At 42.4% G+C, this 9,425-nt stretch overlaps 1 long non-coding RNA gene across 1 annotated transcript; it reads left to right on the top strand.

Annotated features, from left to right (window-relative positions):
- The first annotated feature begins 3,453 nt into the window (after window positions 1–3,453).
- On the top strand, window positions 3,454–8,747 carry LOC125615936. The gene is made up of 2 exons (XR_007346545.1): window positions 3,454–4,134; window positions 8,183–8,747. It is a non-coding gene; the product is annotated as an uncharacterized LOC125615936 (long non-coding RNA).
- The last annotated feature ends 678 nt before the right edge of the window (window positions 8,748–9,425 follow it).

The following is a 9,425-nucleotide window of genomic DNA, read 5'->3' as shown; positions in this document are numbered from 1 at the left end:
AGTGGGATAGGACCTCTACTCTCACCTGTATTGTTTTAAGAAAACAGAAAGGGGGAACTGTGGTGAGCCGCTTCTGCCGTTTCTGCAGACTATGGTCGCCATTACAAGATGGCGCTGGCTCCGCTGTGGTCTGTGACAAACAACTCCTTATTTGGGAGAGTTGGCACATGATTTTTCACCACCCTATGAGAAAGCTCCACGTGGCAGCTTTGCATTGGGGCTTGAGATGCTTTATTAAGGCTGGGAGGGGCATCCGGGAGGGAGAAGAAGAACTATCAAGGGCCTGAATAAACTGCTGAAAGAAGATTCCTGAGTTGTATCTTCCTTGCAGGCAAGGGGTCGCGACACCCCAAATCAGTATTTATGGCACTTTTGCAGGCATGATCACTCACAGCAGTGAAAATGTTGAGTTGCTCCATGAGTGCATTCCAAGCTGAGGTAAAACAAGGCTTCCAGTTTCAACTCTCTGCCTTCCAGTTGCAGCTCTCATAATGTAAACAGGTGTCCTTTTTAGAGTCTATATGGTGTCATTGTTTTTCATATTTTGTGTTTTTTGTTGCTGTTTAAAATGATCCTAAGCATAATGATGAAGTATTGTCCAGTACAAAAAGACCCAGATGTTACAGAGAAAACACATGTGTTAGATAAGCTTTTTTCCAGGCATGTGTTATAGCAGCGTTGGCCATGAATTCAATGATAATGAATTGACTATTGTGTTAATCAGCTTTTATGTCTCTGTGACCAAAATACCTAAGAACAACTACTTAGAGAAGAGAAAGTGTATTTGGGCTCACCGTTTCAGAGATTTAGTCCATAGTCAGTGGAGTCAATTGCTCTGGGCCCAAGATAAGAACATCATGGCAGAAAGGTGTTGAGGAGGAGAATTGTTCTGATTCTAATAGCCAGGAAACAAAGAAAAGGAAGGGAAAAGGGGCTGCAGGGAAGATGAACCCTTCCAGAACATGCCCCCAATGACCCATCTCCTCCAGCCATGATCCACCTGCTTATAGTTACCACCCAATTAGTTCATTCAAACTAGGAAGAACTGATTAGGTTACAGTTTTCACAATCCAATCATTTCATCTCTGAATATTCCTGCATTAACACAGGAGCTTTTGAGGAACACCTCATATCTTAACTATAATAACTACATATTAAATAAAGAGTCATTAAGCTGGATGTGGTGGTGCATACCTATTATTTCAGCTACTCAGGAGGCTGATGCAGGAGGATCAAATTGGAGGCTAGCCTGGGCAATTTGTCTCAAAATAAAAAGGGCTGGGAATATAGCTCAGTACTAGAGCACTCCTGGGCTCAATATCCTCGCCAAAAAAAAAAAAAAAGAAGGAAAGAGGACACGGGTTATAGTGATGATATTAGCAGATGAAAAGCTGCTTCATAAAGACATTTTAAGCCAACTAGATATAATATTGATATAATCAAGAAGTACTGAATTATGTTGCTCAGATTGAAAGATATTATCATGAAATAAGACTTATATATAAAAGAAAGGAATAACAAATGTCACTTCCTGCTCAATAAAAAGAAGGTGTTATGTAACAACTTACTTCTAAAATAATAAATATTATGCAAATTCAAGTATATTTGGCTGCCTTGAATTTAATAGTCTATAATTAATAACTTTACTCTTAATATGTCATTGAGCATATTAAAAATCTGTATGTTTTATGTTTGCATAACAGTACTAATTTTTTGCATGTGAGATGCTGGGAATCAGCCCAAGGCCTTACACATGTGAGGCAGGTGTTTTACTACTGAGCTATATCTACCCATAGTCCTGTACAACATTTTTAACCCTAAGAGTTTTCAAAGGTTCACTATAACTCTTCCCCCAAATTTTCTTACTACATTTCCCATACAAAATACAGCATTATTACCACTACTTTTTAAAAGAAGTGCTAGGATATTTATCTTTGAGTTCCTCATGAAGCAAGGAAGAAGGAATTTGGTTGATCTTTTGACTGACTATAAAAAGCAAGATTTTAGCTTGGCATGATGGCCCATGCTTGTAATCCTGCAACCCAAGAGGCTAGGGCAGGAAGATCCCAAGTTTGAGACTAGCCTCAGCAACTTAGAGAGACCCTGTCTCAAAATAAAATAGGGCTGGGGACGTGGCTCAGTGTTTAAGCATTTCTGGGTTCAAACTCTAGTACCAAAAGAAAAGAAAAAAAGCAGATTCTACCCTGTTTCATGATGGAAGAAGGCCTGGCCTGCTAGTCCCTTATCCATATGATTGTGGTAAAAGCAGACATAACATTATGGCTCAAACAGAACAAAGATGAGCTTACAAAGTACATGGTTAAAAATTCCAGAGTTTTGGGACACATCTCTTTTTTCAAGACACAAATCTCATGTAACCATAATCATGATTGGTAGTGGGGAATTTTAAAAACAGAGCCTCCCCCAAACCTTCTAGACTTAGTTATGCCACAGCTAAATCAGGTGATTCCAACACATGATTCACATCCCACAAAAAATGAAATGTTTACAAAAACAAAACTCCCAAAGAATAAAGCAGCCTTTTCTCAAAATCCATTCAAATTTTTAAACCAATCTTTCTTTCTGTGTTTTGTTTGACTTAACTGCTATGTTTCTTCTTCTAAAAGTCCATGCAAACACACAGTTTTCACATCTAAATTTTAACTTTCCCAAGATATTGTAAACACAGTTTTGTCTTAGTAGAAGTCATGAGTCAAATCTATTATTATAGTGATGTATACATACATAAATACATACATACATTTTTTATTATGAAAAATTTTAGTCATACTCAAAAGTGTTACAAGGGCTAATATAACACACTACCAAGTACCATCTAGCTTTAAAAATTATATGAGGCTGAGAGAGTAACTCACTGGTAGAACATATGCATGAGCCCTTGAGTTCAATCTCCAACAACAGCAGCAGCAAATACTATTTGAGATATCAGAAATAATTTTGAATATAAAGATTATACAGTATCCTGTCTTGTCCAGCCAATACCTACAGCAAACAATACTACTACCACCAATACTTCACAGAATATATGAGCTGTTTGACTTAAAAACACTTTAAATTTCAACCTGAAACGCCCAGGAGAGCAGCCAGTAAAAGCAGCTTTCCTAAATCCCTTGAATAATAAAATTGATGGGAACAATTCATGTTGATTATAAAAATCTGATTTTTAAAAAAGAGATTATTTTCTTTTGTTGTTACAAAGTTTTGCATTTTCATTTTGCAAAAGTTATAAATCACATAAATTTGTAGATTTTATTATATTATGAAATAATAGTTTGTTTTCTTTTTTTTTTTTTTTTTTAATTTTAATGTTTTATTTTTTAGTTTTCGGCGGACACACATCTTTGTTTGTATGTGGTGCTGAGGATCGAACCCGGGCCGCACGCATGCCAGGCGAGCGCGCTACCGCTTGAGCCACATCCACAGCCCTAGTTTGTTTTCTTTGGTGTGATCATGATGCTATGTCTAAGCAGAAATGTTATATAAGGAGATACAATAATGAATTATTTGAAGCAGAAATGTTATAATGTGCAGCTTGCTTTCAAATGGTTCAGCAAAATGTATGTGTGTGTGTGTGTGTGTGTGTGTCAAGGTTGGAATATTTTTTGGAGTAGGGGAATTATTTTTGGTTTTGTTTTTATTTTGTACTGGGAATTGAACCCAAGGGCACTTTACCACCAAGTTAAATCCCCAGTCCTTTTTATTTTGAGACAGGGTCACTACGTTGCTTAGGGCTCCAAACTTATTGGGTTACCCTCCCCAAGTTGGCGCCAACTAGGCTTCTCTTCTGGGTCCATTTTCCGCTTTATGCAGATTAAGGCACCAATAAGTCACCAATGGGCGAATGACAAAACCATTCTAATGGCTGTAATCCAATGAGAATTTGCTTCCTGTCCTAAGGGGCTCTGCCTACCCTGGATAAAAGGCTCTGCTGTACTGGAATAAACGGACTTCTTAGATGGGTAACTCCGTGTCTCAGTTTCAGTTCTTTCTCTCCTGGGGAGGGGACAATCTCTCCCTTAGGACCCCTCCCAATTCAAACCTACCAGAGTTTCTCCTCCTCATCCACCTTCTCGAGGGCTTGCTTCTTCCGGACCAACACCAGCCGATCTCTAGGTGAGTGGGGCCCCCTATGAAGTGACCACCTGGGTCTTGCTATTGCAGAGAACCATGATCATTAGGCAACTCCGACGCTTGGCTGTGGGAGGAGAATTCACCCCACCTAGGTCTTCATGACCACAGTGGTCTCCTAGGTCATTTCCCAAGACAGTACCTGCCTTACCCTAACGAAATCGGAGGGAAGAACAGACCCCTCCTTCCCAGTCTCTCTCCCTCTCTCTCCTCTCCTTCTCCGACAAATGCCTAGTGCTAAGTGCTCCGAGACCTCTGGCATTTCCACCCTACGGGAAGAGCCCTTGGGTGATGACCCAACTGCTCCTCCAGTTTCACACTCTAATGAGTCCGTCAAACAGAAATACCTCTTGGGGACGCCCAACTGGGTCCCATTTGTAATTCCGGTCCAGAGTTTCTTCTCCTTGACTTTCCTTGTTCTCCTCTGTCCTCACCATGGGGGCCTCTTCTTCCCTTCCGAATGACTCCCCTCTAAAATGCCTTCTTTACAATTTGAACTGTCTGTCCTTTGCTCTAGACATTAAGCCTAAATTATTAATCAAATTTTGCACTCAAGACTGGCTATACTATCCTTTGGACAATCTCAGTAAATGGTCTGCTGAAGGGTCCTTAGATCCCCAAATTCTTCGTGACTTGTTCAACTACTGCGAGCGCTCAAAAAAGTGGAAGGAGATCCTTTATGTTGAAGCCTTTTCCCTTCTTCGTACCCATCCCAAACTTTCCTCCACATGCAGTCCTCAACAAGTCCTCTTAGCCTATAAGCCTGTCCCCTCACCTCCTGGTGATTCTTTTGTATCTTCTTTTGACCTGGCTGAGGAACCACCCCCTTATCGTCCTTCACCATCTTCTGCACCCCAGCCTTCTGCCCCACCTCCACTTTCCCCTTCACCCCCAGCTGACTCTTTCAGCCCCCCCCCCACAACCCTATCTCTCACGCTTCATAATCCTTCTAGTCAACCCCTTACTATGGCCCCTTTACGTGAAGTGGCTGGATCTGAAGGCATTGTGCATGTCCATGTTCCCTTCTCTATGTCCGATCTCACACAGCTTGAAAAGAGGCTGGGACCTTACACCATTGACCCCACTACTTATATTAGAGAATTTCAGTGGGTCTTACAAGCCTATAGTCTCACCCACCAAGATATATACATGATCCTGGCCAATACATTACTCCCTGGGGAATGTAGAAGGGTATAGGACTTGGCTCCGGCCCATGCAGATGGGACCCACCTAGTTAATCCTAATCACCCTAACTGGTCCCCATGCGGTCCCAGACCAGGAACTGAACTGGGACTATAATACTGTGGCTGGACTCCAATTGAGGGACCAATTTGCAACATGTATTATTGTAGGCCTTAAGAAGGCCTCTAGAAAAGCAGTCAACTTTCAAAAACTTCAGGAAGTTATTCAGAAAAGGGAAGAGACTCCTTCAGAGTTCCTGGAGTGCCTTACAAAAGCCCTCCAACAATATACAAATTTAGATCCTGAGTCTCCAGATGGGAGACGTGTCCTTATGACGTACTTCCTATCCCAAAGCTACCCCGACATAAAAGCTAAATTGAAGAAATTGGAACAGGATCCTGCAACTCCTCAGACCGAAATTTTGGCCATAGCTTTTAAAGTATATCATAACTGGGATAAGGAGGCTGAGCACCTCAAGCATCAGAGATCTGAAAAATTGGAACACCAAAAATTTCAAATGCTGGCCCCGGTCTTACAAAAGGCTCCACAAGCTCAATGACCACTGCCCTTCTGGGGTAAGAGTCCTCTGGGTGCCTGCTTTAAATGCGGTAAAGAGGGTCACTGGGCAAAGGCCTGCCCAACCCCGAGGACTCCAACGCCTTGTCCGAAGTGCCAACAGATGGGCCGTTGGGGGTCGGATTGTCCCAATCCCCGAAGGGGGAATGCGGTCAAACACCCTGGCTCTGACCTCCTGGGTCTTGCACTCAATGATTGATGAGGTCCTGGGTCCTCCTCCCCGACTGTTACCATCAGCAGGCAAGAATCTAGGGTACAAATTTATGTAGAAGGGCACTCTATTAGTTTCCTCATAGATACCAGAGCCACGTTTTCGGTCCTGAGGGAATATTGGGGTCCCACGTTCCCTTCATCTTCTCCTATTGATGGGGTAGGAGGGAAGACCATCATTCCTCATAAACCCCCCCAGTTGTTCCATAGAAAAGTTCCCATTCACCCATTCTTTCTTGGTTATGCCTCAATGTCTTGTACCCCTTCTGGGAAGATATTATTTCCACTCTCCGAGCTACACTCTCCATCCAATTGCCAATCTCATCCATGCCCTCCTTCCTTTTAACACTTCTGCCTGAAGATTTTACGCTCCCCTTCTGCTCTCAATGTGATACATCAATAGAAGCCCACTCTGAAAGACGCTTTCCTACACCTGTACAACTGGTGGATCCCATAATATGGGACATTCAAAGTCCATCCAGGGTAAATTGCCCACCCATTTTGGCGCAACTTAAGGATCCCTCCTACTTCCCCAGCCAGCCCCAATATCCTTTATCTACAGCAGCTCTCATTAGCTTAGAGCCAATCATAAAAGACTAATAAGGATACATTAGGCCCACACATTCATCATTCAACACCCCCATACTGGCAGTAAAAAAGCCTAATGGCACTTACCGCCTGGTTCAAGATCTTCACCTCATTAATTCCACTATTAAACCCATCCACCCGATGGTTCCCAACCCCTATACCCTTTTGTCACAAATTCCTACCGTAACCACCCACTTTTCTGTCATGGACTTAAAGGACTAAACTACTTCCTTTAGCCCTTCTCCTGCAAGCCCTACCTAAGAAGCCGTCATCTCTCTCTCCCTTTGAGGTCATATATGGACGCCCAATCCTTCTCCGGGCCTTACCCCATCATCTTGGCCCATCCCCAGTCGCTATGCGTTACCACTTCTTACTCATCTCCATGCTGAGATCTGGAAACATCAGGACTGGCTTCTTCCAGATCTGGAAACCTCCCAGATCCCTCTCTCCATGTCACCTGGCCAATCTGCCCTCTTTAATCTGCCAGGAGACAAGGGTCCCCTACTATCGAAGTGGGAAGGTCCAACACAAGTTGTATTATGTATTCCAACTGCACCCAGGCTAGCGCTCCCTAATAACCAATTAACTCCTTGAATTCATATTTCCAGGCTCAAGCCGACCTAGGATTTATCTGCATGCGGCGCAGTCTAAGCTCCATCTGTCTCAGGTCGCGCTTCTTGAACCCATATTGGAAAATGAACCCCTGGGTTTCTAAGCCGCTCCTTTTCTTAACTCTCGTAAGCCTTATTCTTATGGTCTCTTCTTCCCCTTATGTCTGGAGATTTAAGGCTAGACAAACCTATACTGAAAAAAATACTAAAACTACAGCCCTAAACGCAACGGCAGACTGCCCCCTGCATGGTTGCTCTGACACTGAGTACTTATCCTTACCTGCCTCAACAAAACTTATTCAGCAGTCCTCAAGGCCATACCTTTGTTTCCTATATGATCAATGGGATGAACAATGCCGTTGGTGGCCAGAGGTATATGGGGGATGTCCATATTCAGGCCAATTAAACATGGGAATATGCTCCTATGTTAGCCAGATTCAAAAATATAACATCACCATCAAGGACCCATGGGACCCACAATGGGCTGCAGGGGTCACCGCCTTCTTCTATCTCAAGTTTCTCGAGTGTCCTCTGACATTCTGCATTCAGAAGAGGTTATCATATAGGCAATTCGAGACTCCTCTTCCTCTTCAGCCTCTTCTTCACTCACAATGTCTTACTCTTGGCTCCAGATCCTAATGGATACTTAACAAAACATCAATAAACTTAATGATCTGGCAGCAGGCTTAAGGAAGACATCCCAAACCTCTTCTTTTTCCTTCTGGCTCCAGTCACCCCTCTTGACATGGATGTGGCCAATAATGGGACCGCTCTCCATTATTCTGTTGGCCTGCCTCTTTCTCCCTTGTATGATTAAATTTGCTCAAAATCAGATAGCAAAAATCTCTAACCAATCTTTTAACCAGCTCCTTCTTAGGAATTACCAACTACTGGCCTCAGAAGATCCTGATCAGTCTTCTACCACTCAACTCACGGCCTGCTAAATGGCAGATCCATGGAAAACCTTTTTGGATGCCCTTCGCCATGAGCACTGAGGAAGATTAGTGGGACGTGATCCAGGACCTATGGTTTCAGGGTACTTTTTTTGGCCCCATCAGAAGTCTTTAGTTTTTTGGTGCTGCTTTGGGGATTAACCTCAGGGTAATCCAGTGTTCTCCCCGCCCCTTCCTGGCAACGCCCCTGCTCAGCAGGAAGCAGTCAGAACGAACTCCGACCCTACACCCATTATTAAACTAAAAAGGGGAAAATATTGGGTTACCTGCCCCAAGATGGTGCTGACTAGGCTTCTCTTCTGGGTCTGTTTCCCACTTTATGCAGATTAAGGTGCCAATAAGTCACCAATGGGCGACTGACAAAACCATTCTAATGACTGTAATCCAATGAGAATTTGCCTCCTGTCCTAAGGGGCTCTGCCTACCCTGGATAAAAAGCTCTGCTGTACTGGAATAAACGGACTTCTCCTATGGGTAACTCCATGTCTCGGTTTCAGTTCTTTCAGTGATCCTCCTTCCTTAGCCTCCTGGGGCACTGAGATTATAGAAAAGTGCTACTGCACCCAGCTGGAAATTTTTTTTTTACACAGGGTAAGATGATGAAGTTTTAGGTTTTGCAGACCAAGAGGCAAAATCAAAGATACTTTGTATGTATGCATATAGCCAATTAAAATACTGCTATTTGAAAAATGAAAAAAACATTTCCTAATTCAGAGCTGTGCAAAAACAGATGATGGGCCAGATATGGCCTGGAGACAAAACTTATCAACTTCTGATGCAGATATATAGATAAAATAGATATAGATCATATATGGGAAAACAAGCAATTGTTGAATCCAACTAGGTACAAGGATAATCATTGTACTAGTCTTTCAAATTCTGTCTTTAAAGATTTTTAAAGATAATAATTGGAAGAAAATGAAAATATATAAAAATAATAATGAAAATAAATATGCATAAGGCTAGCATCCAGAGATGAACACCATTAACATCTCAGTAAATTAGTTTTTAGTTTATGGAGCTTGTGCTTTTTATTCCAAGTCTTATAAGATCCTATTCCATATAAAATTTTATAGCTTGCTATTTCATTTAACATGTAATCCCAGTAACTGGGTTAGTGGGGTAGCCCAGGCAGGAAGATCACAAGTTCAAGGCT

Source organism: Marmota marmota, unplaced genomic scaffold (assembly GCF_001458135.2).
Source record: "Marmota marmota marmota unplaced genomic scaffold, marMar, whole genome shotgun sequence".
Taxonomy (NCBI): domain Eukaryota; kingdom Metazoa; phylum Chordata; class Mammalia; order Rodentia; family Sciuridae; genus Marmota; species Marmota marmota.
Note: the sequence above shows the minus strand (reverse complement) of the source record. Positions and strands in the feature narration are given on the sequence as shown.